We start from the raw sequence: 12,536 nt of genomic DNA, 5'->3' as shown, positions 1-12,536 counted from the left end.
AAGAATGTTTCCTTATTGATACCTCCAATTCTAAAGAAGCCTTTAAAGGAAAGGCAGCTTTGTTAATATTCATTATTGTCTTTTAAAAATCAAGGCTTAGATTCTCTGCTGGTCTGAGAGAGGCAGCTCTTGGGATCATGTTCTCCATTTGGATGCTCCTTTGGAATTTGATTCTCTCCATGATTCCGTAATAACCCAAGTCTGTTACTTTCAGGCCATGCTGCAAGGCCCATCTTTTCCATCTAGCACATGAGACAATGGGGAAGAATGGGGGTGGGAGGAATAGAAGGGAGACTCTGGGTGGGCATTTCATGAAGAGGTTTATTAAAATGTTGTTGTATTTGTATTGTTGCCAAGGTATTCATATTTGGGGAGACAGGTGTTATCAAGGATGCTCAGAGATTGGGGTGGATCCTCTTTGGTTTAGTGTCATAGAAATCTAGATAAATCAGTAAGAAAGAGAAGTGCCTGCCAGACTTCATGTTTGAGGGTAAGAGATTGCCCTTCCTGCTTTCAGACCAGGATAAGGCATTGGTTATTCTCCTAATGTCCATGCCTAAATTGATGATCAGGCCCAAAATGTGGCCAGCAATGTGAGCCGGTCCAGAAACAGTCTGGGTGAAATCCTTGGTTGCAATAGTGCATGTATCGTTGTCTTGAGATATTCTATGAGTGTGATCATTTGCATGGGTACTAGAGTCAGATGAATCTGGGAGAATATTAGGCTCATCAGTAGTCCAGTGGTGCCATGAGGTGGCCTGCAGGTGACTAAAATTGGATTTGCAATGGAACTGGTACACCAGATAGCCACATGGCAAGGATTTGGATTGGGGAGTGCTTCTCTTCAATCTGAGGTTTAGTGGAAATATAATCACTCAGCTCCAACTTGGTGCATCTGAGTGTGGTGAGCCAAGGAGTTCACCAAATGAGCTGGGGTAGAACAGGACTGGCATAGATGTCCAACTAGACCTTGCTGTTGCATATTAAGTATAGTGCCTAGTCTAAAAACAGGCTGGACATATACATAGGGACATGCTAGACAATCTGTGAAGGGTGGAATAAGGAATTAGCCATTAACATATGCTGGGAGGACATGGCTCATTGCCCTGTAAACTCTTTACCAACTACTAACAGGAAAAACTAATAATAGGGATGTTCTACCATACATTTAAGTATTCTCAGCTTACCTTCATTTTGTGGAAGGGATTTGGGCACATCAATTTACAATGGGCTTGTTTGCTTAGAATAGATAATCATTTCCAGACAGTCCAGACATTCACATCTTGTTTATTTCTAAGATCTTACTTCTTTTCAGTCCAGTCATTTTACTACTTGGACACTGTCCATGCAATTTTATTCATAGTGACACTAAGCTACTTTCAGTGCATTTCGTTCATATGTCCTGAGTTAGACATAACAAGATTCCAGAAGTCTAAATCTCATCTTTATTACTGGATGCCATGTGTATGGCTTCAGTTATAGTGCCCTGAACGTTTCACTGTAGAAAGTGCATCATAAAGTAGATTGACATAAATCTACTTCAGGGCTCTTCCTGAAATTCTCATCTGAGTGCCCATTGAAATGAACAAATCAAAATCCTTAACTTTCTTATCTCTGTACTCTATCAGTTGAGTTATATTTATGGAAATTGTTGTCAGATGGCAGCAGTTATTCTCAGTTCATTTGGTAAAGAGCTGTCCTGTTCTGTTCCTGTTTATCTTAGAATGTATTTTAGAGTGTAAATATACAGTAGATTTTTCTCATTTTGTTCCTATGCAGATATTTATAGTTACGGGTTTGTAAAGGTTCATATCTGCACCTGTCAGGTATTTTCTCCAAGAAACGTTTTGCCATAGGTACTATATACAGTATTATGTTTTATTCATTTATGCATTCTAACAGCCTAGGTTCTTCCTCTCACAAACACTTATTACTACTGTAGAACTAGTGTGTGTGTGTTAAGGAATAAATGCCAGAGAAACTGAATTAAAAAATAAGTGAGAGAACAAACTTCGATAAACACCTTAAAATGCTTTCCCACTCACCACTCTGAAGAGCACAGACTATCTGCAGCACATTGTGTGTTATTCCTGCACATTTCAACAAAAAATAGATTTTAAAAATATCTATTTATATCTATGGGCCAATCTCTGATGCCCAACTCCTCCTCAAGAAGCATCATTCTTCACAAGAAGGTCCACTCAGTTACTTCGGAGGGGGAGGGGGGGTCCTTCCGGAATAAAGTGCCACTTAATGTGCATGAGAGTATTACATTCTAGCCTTATGTGAAACAAGGGTGCATCTCGAGCTCTATGGATTTTAACAATTTAAAATAAATAAATAAATGCAACAACAACCAAAATCACCACAATCCAATCCATACTGTACAATGCCAGAAAACACAGTGAATCCAACACTATATCCCAATCCATAGAACAGGATGAATCAACAAGCCACCCAAGAAAAAAAACATCCCACGCTCCACATAGGAATTGCCATAATGGATCAGACCATCAGTCACTTATTTCAATATCCTGTCTCTGACAGTAGCTGTTGGAGAAGGTGCAAAAACCCATTATAGGCAATCATGGAGCCACCAGCTCAAAGGGAAAGATTCTTCCTTGCTCCAGTTAGCTAGTGACTGACATATGACCTGAAGCATGAGGCTCCATATCTTTGATATAATTATTTTATCTGAGCTAATATAAATATCTCAGGCCTCTGCAAAAAGCCTGAGAAAACAGATGGACTTTGCAGTGTTCCTTGAGTAAAAATAAATAAAAAATATATATAAAAGAGGAAAGGAAAGTATATCTTTTTCTTTCAGCTCATCCTCCACAGAGAGGATTCAGTTCACAAAGAGCCAGAAAAAGGGACTCAGGAAAGGTCATCCAACCATACTTCTTTTAAACTAGGATAAAAAGAAAGATGATAATCCTATTGTAGAGTTGTGCTAGACACCTTTAATTCCATTATATAGAAAAAGGTATCTCCAAGGGACTTCCTGACATTCATAGACCTGAAGGAACTCTTCATGCCCACATGAAGCAAAGGAGGTTTTTATGACAGTATAGAAAATAGATTTCCCATTGGTCAGTCATGCCCAGAAGGTAAGGGAACATTAGACACCGCAGATTTCAGCCTGTTGGCATGGGGAGCAACCAAAGAAGGCCACTAAACCCAGGAATCCTGGTAAGCATCAGAACACAAAGGAGTCTCACCTGGTTACAGCTGACTAAGTTTCAGAAACTTTCTCCAAGGAAGGGAAGTTTCTTTTTATTAATAAATATCATTGATATAGTGCCATATATGTACTCCATATAGTGATTTAACAATGGTTAGGAAAACATGGTCACTGCTGTGAGACTAGTCTGGGGAGAGAGGTGAAGTGATGTGCACAAAGTCATAGAGGGGATGACAGCCAAATTGAAATCAATCTTCCAGAACTGTGCTGATGAAAGGGAGGTTGCAAACAACATAATGGTTGGCAATGGGAATGAGGGGAATGTACAGATTTTTTTTCCCCAGAAGAATAAGCAGTTCTGAGAGAGATTGGGAAAGATTCTATGGAGCATGAATGATTGATGGCAAGGACCTAAGGAACAAGAGCAGAAGCTCAGGTGGGGACAAGAACAGAAGTTGTCCACTAATTAAAAACAGAGTAGTAATAAGAATTACAGAATGCATTTAATATATTTTTAATTACTGGGAGTTGAAATTAACAGAGACAGATATTACTGAGAAAGACTCTTGTGTAAAGATCAAAGTTTCCAGCTTAAATAGCTTTGTGAGTGTCACTAGAACACTATGGCTATTTTTTAATTAACAGTGTTTAATAAGTATTCTAATCTGCTAAAGCCCGAATCAAAGCTATTATTTGTGTTTTTTTTCTGGTGATTACTTTAAAAGGAAAGAGGAAATAAAGGAAGTTGAAGAGATGTGATCTTTTGTTTCACGGGAAAGGTGATGCACAGGAAGATTGTTGTGTGTGCCAGTTGAATGGAGCAGTACTTCTGCAACAATATTTACTATGTCCTGTCAAATGAGCATGAAAATTATGGGTGTGTGGGGGGAATTAAGCTTTTATTTCAAGAGGGAAGCTAGAGACAGCCCACCAGAAGCAAAAAAAATGCATTTTAAAACTATTGAAAGTCTCTAGATTAAAAAGAGCAAGAGCTCAAGTCAAATCATGTTACTCCCTGAAAATGTTTCCTTTCTAGGTTGAAAAGCTTGTGTTAACCATTAGAGCTTGATTATGTATATTGCTCGATTTTCTGAATTGCTCTGGAGTGCTTCCACTCAATCTAGGTTTTATAGTGATAAATCGCCTATGTTCTAATATTATATCGAGCCGCTATCATTGCCAGTGCTAGTCCCTCCACAAGGCAGCAGGAGGCACTCATCCTTTATTGTGCTTCAACAACTTTGCTAGGGGGTGGGCTGAGTGAGTTCTGTTTGGTTTTCTTGTTTGCATAGTTAGATTCTGTTTTCTCTAGAGTTAGAAATCCGGATTATTTTAGAAGCCAAACTCTCATTGCCTGAAGCCCAGAATCTCTGTCAGTGTTACTAAGTCAACTCTGATGTCATCTATTTATGTTTAATTTTTAACTGAGCCAGCAGGGTCAATTTGAGTATGCAACAAGTCAATTTATTTCTGAATAGACACTGACAGATCCAGATACAAAGGGATTGCATGTTGTCTCTTAGGAAATGTATTTTTTTATTATTGTAGTAAATATTATGAATCCGCTCCCTTTTTTTGAATTAGAAAACACCAAGTGTATCTATCATTATTCTCTTGTCTGACATGACTTTGCCAGTCTGTAACTTTTTTTAAAATTAGTAGACTGCGTTTTCTTATCAACCTTAGCCAGCTGCAATTACTGTCACTCTTTTCAGCTGAATTAATAGGTTTCTGCCAACTAAACAGAATTTTTTGGTCATAAATTGGGATTTTATGGAGCACTCTGAACCGGCTGATATTGTTTTAAACCTAAGAACTGTCTAAGAAGTAGAGATGGCAGAAACAGCTAAACTTTATTTGACTTCCCAAACTGCTCCATTGAACAAAAGCTAAGTGTATGAAGGATTATGTTTTTCCCATATTCCTGAATGATTACTCTTTTGGGGAACAACAACAATAATTCGAAGACTAGTGTACACAGAACAGCTAAATATGACTGTGGAAAGTGCTTGATTGGAATTTCTAGTTGATTGGAAAAGAATTTGAGTCCATCAAAAATGATACCTTGCCTCTTGTAAATAATATTGTGCCAATGTGTCAGATGTTTCCATGACTTGTTGATGTATCTGTGCAAGGCATAATATACGGGTTGGGTATATGGGGGAAATAGTAAAATCTGTGCAGGCTCTGGGAAGATCTATCAAGCTCCCCTTGCAGAGTTTCTTCCAAATTCTTCTTGGGAGGCGAGAAGACAGGCAGAGATTCCCCCACAAAAGAAACAGGAGATTCTGCTCTCAGCAGGGGGGATGACTGTCCTGGAAGCATCTATCCCTAGAGCATCCTTAAAGGGAAGTTCCACAGCCCAGAATGGTTAGAGGCATAGGGATCAGGAGCAGGAGGAAGGGCAAACTGTTGGGATCAAGGAGGGATTTCAAATAAGGGGGAGCTTATGGTTCAGAGCTTTGGGTTTGGGGGCTACAGGACGAAAAGGAAGGCATTACAATTCCAGGTGTCCATGGGGAGCTGTTAGGTGCGGGAGGGCTTGAGAGGAGGCAGAAGGAGGGTGAACCAGTAGGTTTGTTAGGTTGGGTGGGGAGTGGAGAAGGGTAGTGTCTGAGGTTGGTGGGCCTGAAGAGAAGATGATGATGGAGTCAGGGAGCAGAGATCCCACTCACTGCACTGCTGGACAGCAAGTTGGCAGGAAGTCAGCAGGTGAGGCTGGCTTCCCAGCTGGCACAGCTTTTGGAACAAGTATCTCACGGCTAGATGGCCCAGTCTGGGCCCATATGCTTTTCCTTTTTCTGTTATGTTTTTATACAAAATGGTCCAGATCCAGCTCTATGCTTTAGCACACTTACCAGGAATTGACATAAAGCCAAACAAACAAACAAAAAATCCTATCCAACCCGTGCACTGAATGAGACAGTAAATCTGAAGAATAATAAATAGCATGTGATCAAGAAATTAAAGACTGTATCATAGTGCATATGCACAAGAGGACTGAACTAAGGTTACTCGGGCAACCTTAAATCTAGCATTTCTTCACTTCTGAATACTTAGCTTTACAACCTAAATAGCATTCTTTTAACATTGATTTTCTATTAACATGGATTTTTTGTTTTCACACACATACTTATTGTTTTTATGTTTTCACACATTCTGATTGAATATCAAGCAGGCTTTTAATAACTACAGTGTTACTGACCTGCAGTTGCAGCAAAACCTGTTGAGCACCAACAGTGCTCCCTAAATGCCAGTGCTCACAGATAAGCCAAAATATTAATACACTACCATATTCATGCTCATAAGGCAAAATCATTGATAGAAATGCTCCATTTGGGTGGTGGTGGTTCTGGATCATCTTTATCCAATTGCCTTTTCCAGAGCTGCTACAGAAGGGGCTATTGTTTTTAAGTGAGGGTTGGGAGGTAGGAAAAAAATATGGTGGTGCAATTAGCTGTTTTAAGGACATAGGAATAATTATCCACTATAGACCCAATATTAGTCACTCATTCTCTGTCTTTCGATTTATAAATAGTATAGCATGTATGTATTATATATATCATCTGGAGAAGGGAACAAATATACACTACGAGAAAAAACAATGCAGTAAAGGAATTATCCTGATAGGAGTAAAAAACAACAGGTAAAATTTTGACATTGACACGTTCCTCACAGATGATATGATTCTTACGCATAGGGTCATGCAGAATCTTGTATATTTTTCTGTCCCCATAGTCACGGGTGTAAAGAAGTCTTTCTCTAGCATTTGTACTCCACTTGAATGCAGCTTTATTTCATAATTTGTCATTGAAGAGAGATGGACCCAAATCCAGATATTTCAAACTTTAAGGAAGAGGGAGCTTGAAATACAAACCAAAACTGGATCCAAATTTTTTCAGGTTGGGACTCTCTCTAGTTCTGATCTGGCTTTGTATAATAAAATCTTTTCTTGTACCCAACACATATTAAAACAGGGCTGTGTTTCCCTTTTAACTGGAAGACTCTTAGTCAAAATCCCAATTCTATGAAACAGAATTTTTTTTTTTAGAAAACATTGCAGTCGGTCATTAAGGCTTCCGTTCTTTGAAGTGATGGGGGTGATACTTACCCTAAAGGGAGATGGCATGAACTGTCAAACACTTTTTTGAGTTCTTAAGTCAGATCCAAGCTTCCAACGGAAAAATTAATTTCGTTGACACTGACAGCACATAGGGCTGCTCTTTGTGAGTGTCTGTCTTTCCTTCCTCCCTGTGGCTGTCTATGTCCAACTATTTATTTAGGGAACAATTAACACTTATAGAATTGAGAAAAGGGAAAAATACACAGATAGAGTGTAGTAATTACAACTAACAGGTGGTACCCAAAGTGTTCTTTTCATTATCCATTTCTCCTCAGACCACTTTCCTTTACTTGATGTTTTTGTTTGTTTTTACGTCAGCAGAATACAGTCTCCTCTCGAATTACAGCAGTGCTTTCACCTATCTTGACCATAGAGAGCGGGTGAGACAAAATAAAGGATGTCCACTCCCAAAGTACAAAACTCTACTAAGTTTCTTATCTCCATCTCTTCCTCCTTCCAGGGCCCACTGTTCCCTCTGTTCCTGATCCTATGTAAAACTCCACTGAAATCAATCTGGTCCTTTATATTGATTCAATAAGCTTTGAATCAGGCCCCCATTGTCCCAGTAAACCATCTGATTTTCCAGGTCTTTTGAAAGTCTTACACAGCTATACTACCTATCCAGAAATATATCCCTGGTTACAGAATCTAATAGAACCAGACGTGTACCCAGAAGCCTCCTGCTACAAGACAAGCCCAAGAAAGAAACCAACAGAACTCCACTAGCCATCACGTACAGTCCTAAGCTAAAACCTCTCCAACACATCATCAGTGATCTACAACCCATCCTGGACAACAATCCATCACTTTCACAGGCCTTGGGAGGCAGGCCAGTCCTCGCCCACGGACAACCTGCCAACCTGAAGCATATTTTCATCAGCAACTACACACCGCACCATAGTAACTCTAACTCAGGAACCAATCCATGCAACAAACCTCGATTCCAGCTCTGCCCACATAGCTACACCAGCGACACCATCACAGGACCTAACCAGATCAGCCACACCATCACCGGTTCATTCACTGCACGTCCACCAATGTAATATACATCGTCATGTGCCAGCAATGCCCCTCTGCTATGTACCTCGGCCAAACTGGACAGTCTCTACATAAAAGGATAAATGGACACAAATCAGATATTAGGAATGGCAAATACAAAAATCTGTAGAAGAACACTTCAACCTTGCTGGACACACAATAGCAGATTTAAAGGTAGCCGTCCTGTAGCAAAAAAACTTCAGGACCAGACTTCAAAGAGAAGACGAAGTGGACTGTAGCTCACGAAAGCTTATGCTCAGATAAATTTGTTAGTCTTTAAGGTGCCACAAGTACTCCTTTTCTTTTTGCGGATACAGACTAACACGGCTGCTATTCTGAAATGCTGAGCTTCAGTTCATTTGCAAATTTGATACTATCAGCTCAGGATTAACAAAGATTGTGAATGGCTCGCCAACTACAAAAGCAGTTTCTCCTGCCTTGGTGTTCACACCTCCACTGCTAGAAGAGGGCCTCATCCTCCCTGACTGAACTAACCTCGTTATCCCTAGCTTGATTCTTGCTTGCATATTTATACCTGCCTCTGGAAATTTCCACTACATGCATCCGATGAAGTGGGTATTCGCCCACGAAAGCTCATTTAGCTGGCACTCAGGGCAACGGCAGTGCGTGGAGCCTCCCTGGCCACCCATGCACCTAGGGGCTGCAAGGACCTAGAGGCTGTTTCCGGGAGCTGTGTGGAGCTCAGGCAGGCAGGGAGCTTGCCTTAGCCCCAGGCCCCCGCTGCACTACTGACTGGACTTTTAATGGCCCAGTCGGCAGTGCCGACTGGAGCCGCCAGGGTCCCTCTTTGATCAGGCATTCCAGTTGAAAACCAGACGCCTGGCAACTTTACAGTTATAGGACTTGGCTAACTCCCATGTTGGGAAGTCTTTCTGGCTAAGATGAACTGTTCTCCCCTGCTGCCCTTAGACATGGGAGGAACTCCTTGTAAAGCCCCTCTTTCATTGCCTTGTAAATCCCTCATCAAAACCTGCTCTGTTGGCTGGCATAACTGCTGCCTGGCTTTGGGAAAGCAAATGGCAAGTTTGCTGAGTGTTCTATTCTACGCAGTCCCTGCCCCAGAGAATTTACAGGTCTATCTTCTGTCTTTATAGTACCAAGCACCTACTGGGGCCTTCAGACTTAATGTAGGTTCTTAGGCGTGACTATAACAGAAATAAAAATGATACCATTTATTATTTTGCATTCTTGTGGCAAACACAATGCTGTGACCCTTGAGCAAAACTTTGGGTGAAATCTTAGCCCCACTGAGGCCCGTGGTAAAAATCCTACTGACTTTAATGTGTTAACATGATTACAAATGCAGACTAGCATTATTCATATTTTGCTGCCTCAATCATTCCACTATCTCACAGAGCTATTCTCTATATTTGTGTTAATTTTCAAGTCATATGAATGAATTTCCATGGGTGGGAAGAAGACTAGCAGAATCTGATTTTTATTTTTTTATAACTTTGTTGGATTATAGTTTATTTTTAAGCATATTTATTTAAATTTTCACAGTTACAGGAAATTATGGGGGGGGGGTCAGACAATGGGGTGGGGATGTCAGACAATAAATAAATGACAGTAGATGATGAGAGTCAGAAAGTTAAAGCATTATAACCAGTAAAACACAAAACTGTCAGCATCATATGTCAAAATTTTAGGTTTAAATGAAACTATACGTTTTCAAGCCGCATTTTTGTTAGTTTGCCAGTCTGTAAATTTTGATTATTATGGATTGAAATACTCTTTATCGGCTTATGTGTGTATGGTGAAATCAATGTTTATCGACATTTACTGAAAAAAAATCAAATACTTCGAAGCCTAGTGGTAAGCAAAGAAAAATATCTTAAGTCTTTCAGGGCCACATTATTAAAAATGGAGTGGCTGTATACATTCAGTTGTACATTTATGGGCAATTCTTCATGAAAATGTGTTTTTTGTTGTTGATTTATTATTTTTCTGTGGAACACATTAAACTTGTAAGCATTGGTCTTTGTTTGTGCGCTTCCATAACTTTTCTTTTTGCATTTATCTCTAGCACCATAATGCACTGCTATCATAAGCTAAATAAGTATAGTGTCTTTGATAACTATGTTAAATAGAACTGATAGAGACTCGTAAAGCACATGTGGCTAGCTAGCAACCTCTTTTAAAAGAAAATGTTCTACAGGATCATGTGTCTTGGGGGAGTTTACTTAAGTTCAAGTGAGAATTTAAATGTAGATTCACAGATTTTAAGGCCAGAAGGCATCATCAGGTAATCTAGTCTGTCTTCCTATAAAACATAGGCCTTAGAATCTTACCCACTAATTCCTGCATGGAGTACAATGTAAGAGAAATGCGTTTCAGCGGGTGTTTTAAGTTTTTCCTATGAGCCAAAATTTTAACTGGCTTTGTGCGGTTTATAACTTATCTAACAAAACTTAAAAGGTAACCTTTTGAAGGTGCCCAATGGAAGCTTATGTGCTAAGTTAACTTAAAAACTGAGATAGATGAACCTGTACAGTTGCTTTCATTAATATCCAATGAAACTTTTAGAAACAGGGTCTGATGATCTTAAGTAATGCACTGGCATCTTAGAACAGCACAAAGTGAAAGAGAAAACACGAGAGAGGCTGAAACTACAGCTGACAGAGTTTTCTAAAAATTGGGGTTTTGACTACATGAAAGTTTTGAGGGAAATCATTTGCGTTCCCACTTGAATGTTAAAGTTTTGGCTGATTTTTTTCCCCTTCATTTCTTTTCTGTTCTGTTCTGTTTGGTTTTTTTCTTTCAATTTTCAGTTTTCAGCAGTTTTAGGTTTCTACAGTTTTGGATTGATATTTTTCCTCCCCCAGGAATCTAAATTTTTTTCAGGTTTCTGATGAAAACTCTAACTTTTGCACAGGAATAAAACCCAAAACAATGTTCTTCTGACCAGCTCTTGCCAAAATGTGATGTGTATATTTCTACTGGGTGATCAAAATATTTCCAAAAATATTTTGAACCCAATTCTCCAACCCTTTCTCATGTTGAATAGCACTTGCTCATTTGAGTGGTCTCATTCAGTTCAATTAAACTATTCATGTGAGTAAATATTACTCAGCATGTTTCCTGGTTGCGGAATTGGGCATCATGTATCTAATTGTCTTAAAATATGAATAAAAAGCACTATCATTATTGGGAAACTAAATTCTCCACTATTGGCTGCAATGAGCTGTATAGGAGCCATCTCAAATCTGGCAGATTCTGCCTTTGAAGTACTCACACTTGGGCTGCAGCTGCTTTCAGCACAGTGAAATTGGCATTAGCAGTATACCTCTACTGTGGGAGGTAATGTCAGCCTTTGGCTTTGAGTCTCAGTGTGCACCCAAGACATGCCAATATCACACAGTTACCTAACCTGGCACTGATAGTGCTGGGAGTGGGAGACACTGTTAAACAAAGCAGCTGGGTTAATTTAGCTTCATTGGAAAGGTAGGAGGTGGGGAAATCAATAATAGCTAGATGGAAAAGGATAAAAGAACAGTAATGAAAAGAGTAAGAGAAAAATACCAGGAAAAAACACTGCAAAAGCTACTTAATGGCCTTTTAGGGACTCAACCTTCACTTCCTCTGCACTCTTTTTTTAGTAGTGGTGATAGACTTTATATGCATTGGGTAGAGTGGGGTGAAGGGTGGAAATCTAACCTGTTCTACCACCTGCACATAGAAGTATGCAATGCTGCTGCCTCAGCTCATAAAACAAATTATGTCCAAAATGAAATCATACAGGGCTCCTGTCCTCAATTAGAATGTATGGTTGTGTCAGCTCCACTGACAACCATCTTACGAGATGTTTGAGGTCATCTGATTATTTACTTTTTCACTGGAAGTCTGGAGAGTCTTGCTCGTCAGAGTGTGGATTTCTGATACAAGGTACCGAACTTTAGTCACATGTGCTTAGTTCACAATTTAAAGGTGTTTCAATGTATTGTATTATGAAATGAATATATCTGTTTGTACACACTCTTTCTCTCACAGTTACACATACATATACACACATTCATTTGAGCTGGTCAGAAAATGGGTATTTTTCCATGGAAAAACATTAGATGAGAATGAAAAAAAAAATTGTCCATGGAAAATTTCAACTTTTCATCAAAACAATAAAAATGGAAAGTTTTCATTTTTCAGCTGCAAAGTTTCTGATGAAAATGAGAA

Source organism: Chelonia mydas, chromosome 9, assembly GCF_015237465.2.
Source record: "Chelonia mydas isolate rCheMyd1 chromosome 9, rCheMyd1.pri.v2, whole genome shotgun sequence".
In the NCBI taxonomy this organism is placed as follows: domain Eukaryota; kingdom Metazoa; phylum Chordata; order Testudines; family Cheloniidae; genus Chelonia; species Chelonia mydas.
The sequence above is the reverse complement of the archived record's forward strand: the minus strand, read 5'-3'. Positions refer to the sequence as shown.